The following is a 13,004-nucleotide window of genomic DNA, read 5'->3' on the forward strand; positions in this document are numbered from 1 at the left end:
TGGGAGTAAGGGCTCTTACTCACGAGCGGTTGTAGCTGCACTCCCCTGCATTCTGTTTTTCTGCGTTCAGCCACAGGGGAGCGCAGGAATAGACAAATTACATTTTTTCCAATGGGGCTGTACTCACACAGGCGTGTGTAGGCGCCGAACGCAGGTTGAGACGCAACATGCTGCATTTTTCCTGATGCATCTATTCCTGCGGCTGAACCGCTCGTGAGTAAGAGCCCTTAGGCTACAACATTGTCATGGAGCCTTACTAAAGACTTAAAACATCTAAAGGTGGCCATACACGGGCCGATAAAAGCTGCCGACAGACCGAGTCGGCAGCTTATTGGCCCGTGTATGGGGGGCCCCTGACGGGTTTGCCCGATCGAGATCTGCCCGAAAGTCGGCCAGATCTCGATCGGATGGGATTAAAAATCCCGTCGGATCGCGGCCGCATCTGTTCGTTGATGCGGTCCCGCGATCCGACCGCCCGTTTGCGATCAATGGATCCGATCGTTGGGCCCTAGGGCCCACGATCGGATCAGCTCGATATTGCCCACCTCAAGGTGGGCATATCGGAGGGAGATCCGCTCGTTTGGCGACATCGCCAAACGAGCGGATCTATCCATGTATGGCCACCTTTAGTCTTTGTGCCGGAAAGCAATAACAGTGGCCAAAGGTTTAGTAATTCTGAAAAAAATAATCACCACGTTTGTGCTTGCAGAGGGACGTGTAATCAAATGAATGTTCTCTCACAAACCAGCAGTTCTTCTTTATAAAAGACTATTCAGACTATTCAGCGGTCAGAGATTCTATCCTATCTAAACCCATAATTTACAGCACTGCAGCGTTTTGAGCCACTTACAGGAGGATCTGTTAGCAGAGTGACTTAGACAAGAAAGCTAAGCAAGGCAAAGAAAGATCTACCATGTAAAATACCAAGAAGTACTCACTAAGTTTTATAATTCTTTATTGTATTTATTATTTATCTATAATTATTAATGTACAAAAAATCTCACTTTTAATCATGCACCACAATCCAAAGTTGTAGCTTATGGAAAGTATACAAATTATCTTAGAATATCACCCTCTATATCATACTAAAGGATAATTTAAAGGAGAAGTGATTTTCACTGCATCCAGAGAGCACAATAATCCTGCTGAAATTCATTTTCAGCCAATCAAACCCCTGATTGGTTGCTAGGGTAAGTGGGACCCTAGAAATTAGATTTCAATGAAAACTCCAAATCGGAGTCACAGAACTAAAAACTAGACTATACACATGCTAATATTTAACTTCAAGGTGGACTGTCCTTTTCATTAGATTTTAACATTTAGATCATGCCAAAATTGCAACATTGCAGCAACTGTTTTTGAAGTTTTGCTGCAACAGAGTAGCCAGGTTGGAGAATCCAGGCTGAATGCTCAGAATATACCCAAGGTCATATAAATGAAAAGCGTATAATCTTTCATCAAAATATACCATATTTATACTGGTAATATGGGATCTGTTATCCAGAAACCCATTATGCTGAAAGTTCGGAAATACGGCAAGTGATTGGGAATAAACATGTACGGACTGGATGACAATTCAATACACTAACTAAAGTTCATGGTTCTAATTCAAAACCAGTGAGGTAAATGAACTATTCTGGCTGCGTGACTTGGCTACTATATAATATTACGGCTTGGATCTCAGAGCTGTGGAGTCACGTGTCACTCACACACATTGTGGCCTATAAAGATACGTTTAGCTTGGAAAGGCAGAAAGAAACGCAGAATAAAGGGCAGTTGCCAGATCCCTGATTGTAGGACATGTTCCCACTAATATAATCATTGATATTATCACAGAAAATTTAACACAAAGTGACAAATAGGTTGTCACTTCAATGGATTTTTAATTAAAAAAGACTATTTATAAATATAAGTTGCTTTCATTCAATGTTTTGATGTAATACACATGGGATTATGTTACACTGTATACAGAGCCTTATTTGCCTAGATATGTGTTTGGGTATATATATATATATATATATAACCAAAATCAAAAAACAGCACTCACAGGTTAAAATAAATCACTACTGTTTTCCATTGATGTTTCAGTCTTGACACCAAACTTTGATAGACCGAAACATCTATCAAACAGTAAAGATTTTTTTTCAAAATCCTGTGCGTGCTGGTTTTTGTATTTTTGCTTGTGTAACTCAGCACCTAGGTGGTTGCTGTTTTTTGTATGTGCTTTCTTGAAAATATATATATATATATATGTGTATTGGGACTGTTATCTGCTATCCAGAATGCTCATGGCCTGGGTTTTTCCGGCCTGTTACCTGTTATCCAGAATGCTCATGACGTGGGGTTTTCTGGATATCGGATCTTTCCAGAATTTGGATTTCCATAAAACAGGCCAACGTTTCGGTCTGTGACTAAGACCTTTATCAAGATCGGTCTTGATAAAGGTCTTATGCAATATCTTGATAAAGGTCTTGTCACAGACCGAAACGTTGGTATGTTTTTTAATTGACTAAAATAAAATTATGGTTTTAAAATAAAACCTTTGTGAAGGTTCCTCTCATTTCTTATGGACTAATATCAATAGCAAAACACAGTGGTGTGCGGAAAACACAAGGATTTTAGATATATATATATATATTTTTTTTTTTTCTTTTAGGGATGCACTAAAGTCCACTGTTTTGGATTTGGCCGAACCCCCGAATCCTTTGCAAAAGATTTGGCCGAATACCGAACCGAATCCGAATTTACAAATACAAATTACAGATGGGAAGGGGGAAACATTTTTACCTCCTTGTTTTGTGACACCCACCCCTAATTTGCATATGTAAATTAGGATTCGGTTTGGCCGGGCAGAAGTAGTCGGCCGAATCTCAATCCTGCTGAAAAAGACCAAATCGTGGCCAAATCCCACACAGAATACTGAACCGAATCGTCTATGGATTTAGTGAATACCAAGCCCAAATCCTGTGCATTGATGCTAGAGCCAAGCCATGTGGGCATATAAGGCCAAGTGATGTCACTTTGCAGGTGTAAGTAGTTGCTTAGCAACAATGGTAACTCAAAGGGGTGGTTCAGTCCTCTATGGATTTTGACGAATACCAAATCCAGATGAAAAAGGCTCAGATTCTGCCACATCCCAAACTGAATCGTGAGTTCTTAGTGCCAGACAGTATTCCACTTGACACAGCGTTAAGACAAATGTTCTGCTGAAGGCAAACTGCAGTGATTCAGAACTGACTCATACAGCCGGCCTGTCTGTGCAACTGCCTGAAGGCATTTAAACAATGCTGTGCATCTCTGTGCAGGATTACCAGTTATACTGTAACATACCAGACACGGAGGTACAGGTATAGGATCTATTATCTGGACAGTCTTGGACCTGGGGTTTTCAAGATTAGGGGTCTTTCCCTTAATTTGGATCTCCATACCTTAAGTCTGCTAATAATTATTTAAACATGCAATAAACCCTACAGGACTGTTTGCCACCAATACGGATTTGTGCTTACTTACCATCAAGCACAAGGTACTGTTTTATTACAGGGGAAAAAGGCAATCATTTTTGATGAAATTGAATTATTTGCTTAAAATAGAGTGTATGGGAGACTCTCGTAATTTGGAGCTTTCTAGATAACTTGGTCCCAGCCAGGGCTGTATTTAGGTCCGATGTCGCTCTATGTCATGTGCATTGACGTCACGCAACGCATTCAGTAGAAGTGACGTTAGCGCCCCGTGTGCATGATTTCACTTCCACAGTCTTCCTCTGACCCCCTACCCCTCTGAATACATAACATAGAGAATAAAATGTAAACCTATGCTTTTATACGCATGAAAGCACAACTGAGTTTGAAAAACCCATAGCACCCAAGCATGCCAAACCAAATATGTATCATTTTACAGAGATTACTGGCTGCTAAAGGTCAACTCCCCCACCAAGCAGTATGATGATTTTCAAAGAACTACACCATAAAACAGCCATAATTTAGATGCGCACATGCACGTGTTTTAAAACCTCGCACCCCCGTTATATTATTATCGACATAGAGAAAATTATTTTAGTACAAATCATTTCACTGTTGTTTTGCCAAATACAGTGCTTTTTCCCACAAACACCCACATAGCAATACAAGGGTCAAATGAATGGCACTATATATCTCACATGCTTTTGGGTACGAACAAAAAGTACAGGTAACAGAATATACTTCCGTACCACATGCTCATAGAGTACCATAGGGTTGTACACCTTTAAGTTAACTCTTAGTATGATGTAGAGAGTGATATTCTGAAACAATTTGCAATTGGTTTTAGTTTTTTTATTATTTGTGGTTTTGAGTTATTTCGTTTTTGTATTCAGCAGCTCTCCAGTTTGCAATTTCTGTAATCTGGTTGCTAGGGTTCAAATTACTCTTGCCTGAATAGAAAGATAGGTAATAAAAAGTAGCACTAACAATAAGGGGGTTATTTATAAAAATTAGAGCGTTAAAATCTTGAGATTTTTCACTCAAAAACTCGCATTTTTAGAGGGGGAAAAAACTCAAATTTTTCTAGATTTTTTTTAAACCGCAATGCTACAAAAAGCCCAAATCCAAAAATCCACCATCTCAGACCTGTCAAGGTCCTCTATAACTCAATGGGAGAGGCACCTATCTCAATTTGAAGTTTTCTTGGTCTGAAATGGGTTTACTGCAAAAATACGACTTTTTCTGTTTTTTTTGGGAAACAACTCAAAAAATTGTAGTAATTTGGGAAAAAGTCCAGAAAAAATTTGAAAGAATCTTTTTAATAATAAATAAGCTAAAATCGGGCATGGGGTTGTGTTTTATTTAAAATAAAATATGAGATAAATTCGGATTTTAGTAAATAACCCCCTAAATGCGTAGACTTATAGAACTTTTTTGCTAGATGTGGTAAGTGAACCCATTTATAAAAAAAAGAAATAATGACCAAACCAATTGAAAAGTTGCTTAAAATTGGCTTTTCTACAATATACTAAAAGTTAACTTCAAGGTGAATTCGGCACATCCATACTGTGCCTGTGATTGGTCACAGTGGAAGTGTTTTATCAAAAAACTTTCACACCGCCATATTTTTCTACAGATTTCACTTTGACCTAATGTTAAGAGGCTAAAAATAAATCTGTCTACGAATCCATTCTGATTGCACTTAGAGGGCCATTTGAAGTCACGCTAGTGAAATACAGGGACAGATTCATTTTCAAAAGTGGTTGAAAAAAAGGGGGGGTCACATGGTATACGTGCGTTTTTCACAGCTTAACAAAATGTCAAGTTATAGTTTATCTGCTAATGATGAACTGGTGCTTTAATCCCTGCATTAAAAAATATGGATATAAAAAATAGCTTTTAGCCCATTTCCAGCGACACAGTACAGAACAGCACGAACATCTCTACCGCAAGGAATGAATTACGGGGCAGTTAAATCAAATAAAACTGCAAGCTCCTCAATTCAAAAATTCATTTAGTTGATAATGTATTTCATTTATTTCTTACAGCAAAATGGGGAAGTAGAAATATTAAAGGGGACCTGTCACCCAAACATAAAAAGCTGTATAATAAAAGTCCTCTTAAAATTAAACTCAATTTTTTATTAAATAAAACATCTCTACCTGTAATATACTCGTTTAAAACACCTATCTGTCAATCATATATTGCCTGCATTGAGGCGGGGCAGGCTATTACTTTCACTTTCCATTTTGCACTTACTAGATGTCATTGCACTCCTCACATTCCACCTCCCTTCTCACCATCTAACTGTGTAGCCAGTGCATAGGCATGGGCATCAGGTGCCCCATTCTGGTGCATAAATAAGATTTTGGCATGATCTAAAGGTTGACTAAACAACAGTGTCTACAAAATGGCTGCTGCCATTGATTGTGAATTCCAAGGCTAAAAGAAACAATATTTATATAGTTTATGCAGGGATGTGTAAAATAACCATCCCCAGTATTATTTAGCAGGCAGTGTCTCTAGTGTTATAGACACCTAACTGGGTCCTAAAATGCAGTTGGGAGGGGTACTGTTTCCTATTCCTGCTCTAAGCTATGCCCCTTGCTGTTTCTCACAGTGACCAGCAGATGGCACTGTGCTAGAGTATAAACGCCTCTGAAGCCATGCTTTCAGTGTCCATCTTGTGCTGGCTCTAGCCTGAGCAGCCAGGCAGAGCTCGAGTGGAACCTAGACAGGTCAGGTCTAGTAAGGATAGGCTACTCACCTTTATAGATCACTCTAGGAGTGACAGACAGTTAGGATATTTAGCTGAGCAGCTTGAGGCTCCTCCGAGGAAGTGTACAGACCTAGGATAGAGTATTCCCCTCAGGTTCCACTTAGGGAAAAGGCTGAAAGATGGCTGTACCTCCTCAAGGCTGCATACATCGTTCTCGTTCCCGAGGGAACTTATATTGACCAAAGGTGCTGTGAATATTGCCTATCCAAAGTGATGTATGATCCTGAATGTTCGCTTTAATATTTACTCCACTGAGGATTGTATATGTCCAATAAATCTGTTCTATGGTTAAGTTATAAGAACCACTGGTGCCCAATTATTTGCACCCTGAATACAATTACAGTTGCACTACACCCTGCTTTCACATCGCTGCAAAGGCTCACTCCTTAAGATTTTAAAGTCTCATCTGGAGCACATTTATTGGGAGTGGAGCTTATGCACTCAATTTACTATAGCGCTACATTTATATAGTGCGATTAAAGTTTATTTTACTTGACTAACATCCTAAAATCAGATTTGGAATTATTTCTTAGGGTGACAGGTCCCCTTTAAAATTATTTGTATAACTAGCAGGTTCCAGTGACTCACCAGGTAGACAGTTTAAAAAGACACTACTTTGTACTGAAAAAACATAGTGAGGGTTTAGAACAAAGTATTCCAAACTAGAGAAGCCTAAAGCAATCTCCAAGGGTCGACTTTTTAATACCAGCAAGGCTGTGTCTACATCATACCTCCCAACTGTCCCTTTTTCGGAGGGACAGTCCCTCTTTTGACAGCTCAACCCGCAGTCCCTCATTTGTACTGGAAAGTCCCTCTTTTCTATGCACTGAACAGCCAGAAAAAGAAACAAAGTTTCTCACTTAATTGGCTTTTAGCAGAGAGGCCAGAACAGGTAACAGGTGCAAATAAGATACTTTGTAACAATTTTGAGACAAAAAAACACAGTTTAGATAAGGAGCAATATTTTCAAACTTTCATAACCTGTGTGGCCACAGAAAGGGGTGTGGTCTAGAAATTGCTGCGCTACGTGCGGGAAAATTTTTTTTTCCCCTCTTTTTACTTCCAAAATGTTGGGAGGTATGGTCTACATGTATGTAATGTCATAAAATAAGGAGCCCTGGCCGGAAGGATTTTTATATACTGAGATATATATACTGTGATAAAATTAGTTGAAAACGTGTATAATGCTCACAAACAGAATAGAGAGACAGAGACTGAGACAGAGACTAAAATGTGGCTCTTGTTTGAGTGGACCATTAGCAGTGGTTTAGAAAGAAAACAAATCATATGGAGAAAAAAAGGTGTTTATTTTAACAGAAAAAAAAACTAACGTTTCGGCTAGGTCCCTAGCCTTTCTAGGGACCTAGCCGAAACATTAGTTTTTTTCTGTTAAAATAAACACCTTTTTTTCTCCATAAGTCCTGTGTGTGCTAGCTTCTTTTGAGCCATTGTAAATACTAATACATAGCTCTGCACCCAGGCACCTTATACCAGTATACGTGCTGTGCCGGCACTTCCAGTTCTATATATATATATATATATATATATATATATATATATATATATATATATGTATATATATATATATATATATATATGTATATATATATATATATATATATATATATATTGGATGTTGAAAATAGAAGTTAATTAAGGAGATCAGACTCACTGGCCTTGAGTCTGGTGTTTAAAACTGGGTCTGGAGAGATTTTTAACAAAGCCCTGCAAAATGTATCTTTTTGTGACACTGCACTAACATAGTCGGTGTGATCTGGGCAACTTTGGCAAAGCTAAGCTTAGGGGTCACTTACTACATTCTAATGCAAAATACATTGGTTTCTCCGTGGTGTTTCTCCTGTGTGCAGTCTGAAGGTGTGGTAGACAGAAGGCTTATGGAGCACAACAATGCCTTTGTCTTTAATAGCAAGTTCTAGTCTAGTGACCAGAATACAGTTCTGTCTCCATCAGCTGAAAGGAAGGGCACTGGTATAATTTTTGACTGAAGCATCCCCCAGAAATGCTAGACCCCTCATTTTAATCATCTAAAAAAATCATCTAAAATAGCTCTGCAACAAAGTAATCATCTTCCATGAATGTTGTTCTATGTTTTGTTATACTTTAGTACGAAAGGACCATCTGAGTTTTTGAGTTATTTCGCTTTTTATTCAGCAACTTTCCAGTTTGCCATTACAGCAATCTGGTTGCTATGATCTAAATTACCCTAGCAACCATGCATTAATTTGAATAAGAGACTGGAATATGATTAGGAGAGACCTGAATAGAAAGACGATAAATAAAAAGTAGCAATAACAACATGTTTCTAGCCTTACAGAGCATTTGTTTTTAGATGGGATCAGTGACCCCCATTTGAAAGCTGGGAAGAGTCAGAAAATGAAGGCAAATACTTCAAAAACTATAACAAATAAATAACGAAGACCAATTGAAAAGTTGCTTAGAACTAGCCATTCTGTAACATGCTAAAAGTTAACTTAAGGGTGAACCACCACTTTAACTTACTTGCCCCCTTCCCCTGAAAAATGTTCTGTGGACACCCATGCTGGAGACAAAAAATTATGAATAACAACAAACACACCAGCAGTAAAGCCTTTCTTCCGACACAGGAAAAATCATGTGACTGAGAAAAAAAGAAAGGCTTGCAATTTATTTATGTGCATAAAATATGGTATGGCTAGTTATATGTGGACTCCTGCCTTTTATCCCTAAATTCAACTGCTGCATTTGAAAACACAAGCAACTAGAACCCGACATGAGTACAATTGCTTTTTGTGAATTAAATCCCACCCAATCAGATAGGAATTTTAAAATGCAAACAAATGTGTGTGTGTATATATATATATATATATATATATATATATATATATATATATATATATATATATATATATATATACACTGTATATTGCATGGACAGGGAATCCATCAGACTGGTGCATGTGGTACCGTTTAGTGATGTGAGGTCCCGCCCGAAGCCTGCACAACCCACGCACATAACTAGTACAGTTGTCTGGGACCCTATTATGTATATTTTGTATTATTCAGTATATATCAAGAGGAGGCCTCAAATGTTACAGTTGGACTAGGTCTAAGAGGCAAAAAAGGTGGGACCAGATTTCCAAGATACTGCTATCTGAATATACATGAAAATTCCATTCCTGAGCATAGGAAAACTCACATAATCATCAGTCCTAAATTAATTTTTGGTATTGTGTCAAGAGTGATATTCTGAGATAATTTGCAAATGGTTTTAATTTTTTAGTATTTGTGTTTTTGAGTTAATTAACTTTTTATTCAGCAGCTCTCCAGTTTGCAATTTCAAGTTGCTATGGTCCAAATTACCCTAGCATCCATGCACTGATTTGAAAAAAAGACTGGAATATGAATAGGAGAGGCCTGGAGAGAATGGAGGAGTAATGAAAAGCAACGACAACAATAAATATGTATCCTTAAGGGTAAGGACACATGGGCAGATTCGGGGAGATTAGTCGGCACGGTGAAAAATGGCCTCTTCTTCGGGACGACAATCTCCCCAAACTGCCTTCCTGCCTGCTATAATGAAAAATCGTCAGCAGGAGGGCACTCGCGGCACTTAGTTTTCTGAAGTTTCCTAGTGAGGCAACTTTGGAAAACGAAACGCCGCGAGTGCCATCCCGCTGGCGATTTTTAATTATAGTTGGGAGAAAGGTAGGGGAAGGCAGTTCGGGGAGATTGCCCTCCCGAAGAAGAGGCGATTTTTCGCCGGGGCGACTAATCTCCCCGAATCTGCCCATGTGCCTTTACCCTTAAGAGCATTTGTTTTCTAGATGGGGTCAGTGACCCCCATTTGAAAGCTGGAAAGAGTCAGAAGAAGAAGGCAAATAATTTAAAAACTAGAAAAAAATAAGGACCATTTGAAAAGTTGCTTAGAATTGGCCATTCTATAACATACTAAAAGTTAACTCTAAGGTGAACCACCCCTTTAAAGGTTGTTTCTGGTTTTAGCGATTAGTAGACTCTTCAGACAATTTCCGGCATTTTTGTGCACAACCTGGCTTGTTCTAGCATCTGCAGTTCTTAGTGGTTGATAATTCATCATCATCATCATGTATTTATATAGCGCCGTCAAGTTATGCCACGGGTGCCCAGGACGTCGATTGCGGTCTACCAGTAGATCCCGGTAATGTTCCTGGTAGACCGCGATCGACCAGAGAGGAGGGGACGTTGAAGACTAGGGCAGTGACGTAACTGAAGGTGGCCATAGACACACAGATATCATACGAAACAAATTTTCTTCTGATATTCGGTGCGTGTATGGTGGAAAAAGAGCCGACTGATATCGGCAGAAGACTTGAATATTGGTCAGCTCGTCGACCGGGCTGGACGGAAAATTTTGATTGGGTGCCTTTGAAGGGACAAAAACATCGGCCATTGTTAGTGCTAAATCGCCAGATACAGGTAGAATTCTATTGTTTCTACCTGTATATCTGACGATTCAGCTCTACACGTATGTATCTAAACAAACGATCTTTCTTAGTTACGAACAATCTTTTTTGTTACGTCTATGGCCACCTTAAGGCTCAGAAGCTTTCTATCCAGCGGGCACTAGGACCACTCCTCCATCCTATCTGCCACTATGGCTCCGCCCCTCCCACTCCTCTCAAGCTGCTGCCATGCTGTGCAAGTGTGGGAGCAGGATGAAAGGGCCTCCAGTGGATGGGCCCGGGGTGCTGCTGGCTGTTGTGAGGTGCCAGTGGGTTGTGCGGGGCGTTGATGTGGGGGAGGGGAAGTCCGGGGCCTAGGGCACATATGAGACTGGTAAGATATGTGCCAACCTCCTGGGCACATATGGGAAGTTGGGAGTCTGTCATCCTTTTAATAAACTTTAAAAAAAAAGTGAAATACCAAAGCCATGTCGTTTAATAAAGCATGTCTGTTACTTCATAATAATTTCCACAGGCACTAAAATTTGTAAGCTGAGTATAATTATTGCCTTTTTAGGTATAATTGTCCCTTTGCTGCTTTCATAGCCTAATGTTGCCAGCCAGGCCCGGACTGGCAATCTGTGGGGCTGCTGTGAGATGCCATAGAAAGTCACACCTTAGTGGGCTGGTGGGGGGCTTTTTGGGCCTGTTTGTGGGCTGTTTGGGCGTCTGTGTACCTAAAATGGCAGGGCCTATTTTTATTCTCAGTCCAGAGCTGTACCAGCTTCTTGGAATGCTCAATGGTTTAGCACTTGCAGATTATGGTTATGGAGATTGGGCAACAAGTGGGTCCTTTAAGGTGGCCATAAAGCTAAAGGAACCTTTTTTATAACCATAGTATGGCCATACTGTAGATGGCCCAATTTTTTTTTTCAAGGTAGATCTCCTGATGGGGGTCAGGTGTCAAGAGTAGATCCCAGGGTAACAAAGTCTGGGCACCCCTGAGTTACGCAGTGCTTTATAACTGCATTGTTTCCATGCATGGTATACATTCTCTGTACAAAAATGAATATTCCACTAGAGAATGGAAGAAATATTTCCAAGAAAATGTTCCTGCGTCAAGAAGAATCTCTTGAGAACACAGCACCTGCTGAGTTATTACATTCTAAGAGACCTAGAAAATGCTTCTATGGATATATGGATAATGAAATGATATATTTTAACATCTGGTTGTCACAGAATGCAATAATGCAAATAAATATGTGTATGAAGTTGGGTTAGAGTAGTACTACTACAGTTTGTTTGGGAGGGGGTGTTTATGGGACCCACCAATGGAATTTTTGTCCTGCACCCAGCACTGGCTGCAGTAGGAGGAAAGCAGGTAATGGGCCAGGGGTCCTGGGTGCCAATTTTAACCCTTGGCCTGTGGGACTCTAGTCACCTTGCTGGTTGCATATAATGTTAGTCTTAGACCAGAATTTTTAACTTTTTCATATAAAATCATTACACAGCTTTATAAGCATATAATTTTTTTATAGCATCACATTTACAGGCATGACACCCAAGGGGTAAATTGCTGGGGGTAGATTACTGCCCTTAGGTGTTGGCAGGGGCGTAACTACAGAGGAAGCAGACCCTGCGGCTGCAGGGGGGCCCAGGAGGTATAGGGGGCCTATGAGGCCCTAATTAATGAGAAATGTCAATATATATTGGTAAAACAGGACAACCTCTGGAAATGTTGGGGGTCCTAAAATTAATTTGCTGTGGGGCCCAGTAGCATCTAGTTACTCCACTGGGTGTTGGTCTATCTTCTCATTATGCAGCCTTAGGGTTGCCAGTCCCAAAGATGGCCGATGGAGACGTATTGATCGTTCAGCAGTTAACTCTTTCCAGGAGTATGCTTTTTTTGAGAGGTGAGTGGGCACCTCACAGTCTAAGGCCGATGTTCACTCTGGAGAGGAGTTACTGGTGGTCTGAGGACGCTGGAGTCTCAAGGAGTCAGGAGCGTTCTGATGGGCATGTGCACAAAAGTTGAGCGCGGTGTGGAAATTGTTGCGCAACGGAAATAGTCGACGGAAATAGTCGCTCGAGTTGAGAATTGTCACGTGCGAGTACAAATCATGACATTATTAACCCGTGTTGCCTTCTAGATGCGGAGGAGAGTGCACGCTGAGAACTGTGTTGATTCCTGCCTGGATTGCAGCCTCCTGAGTAGGCTATAAGGTACCTTGTGGTGAACCCCTCCTTGTTAATATGTTTCACGGAAACTAATGATGTTGTTCTTGTGTTGCAGATGCCACTGTTGCAAATAGTGAACCACCTGCAAAGAAGCACAGGGAATCTAAA

The 13,004-nt window shown here is 40.1% G+C and overlaps 1 protein-coding gene across 2 annotated transcripts in view; it reads right to left on the reverse strand.

Moving 5' to 3' along the window:
- homer1.L (homer scaffold protein 1 L homeolog) overlaps positions 1-13,004 on the reverse strand; it is a 68,017-nt gene that overhangs the window by 32,740 nt on the left and 22,273 nt on the right.

The sequence above is a fragment of the Xenopus laevis genome, chromosome 1L (genome assembly GCF_017654675.1).
Source record: "Xenopus laevis strain J_2021 chromosome 1L, Xenopus_laevis_v10.1, whole genome shotgun sequence".
In the NCBI taxonomy this organism is placed as follows: Eukaryota; Metazoa; Chordata; class Amphibia; order Anura; family Pipidae; genus Xenopus; species Xenopus laevis.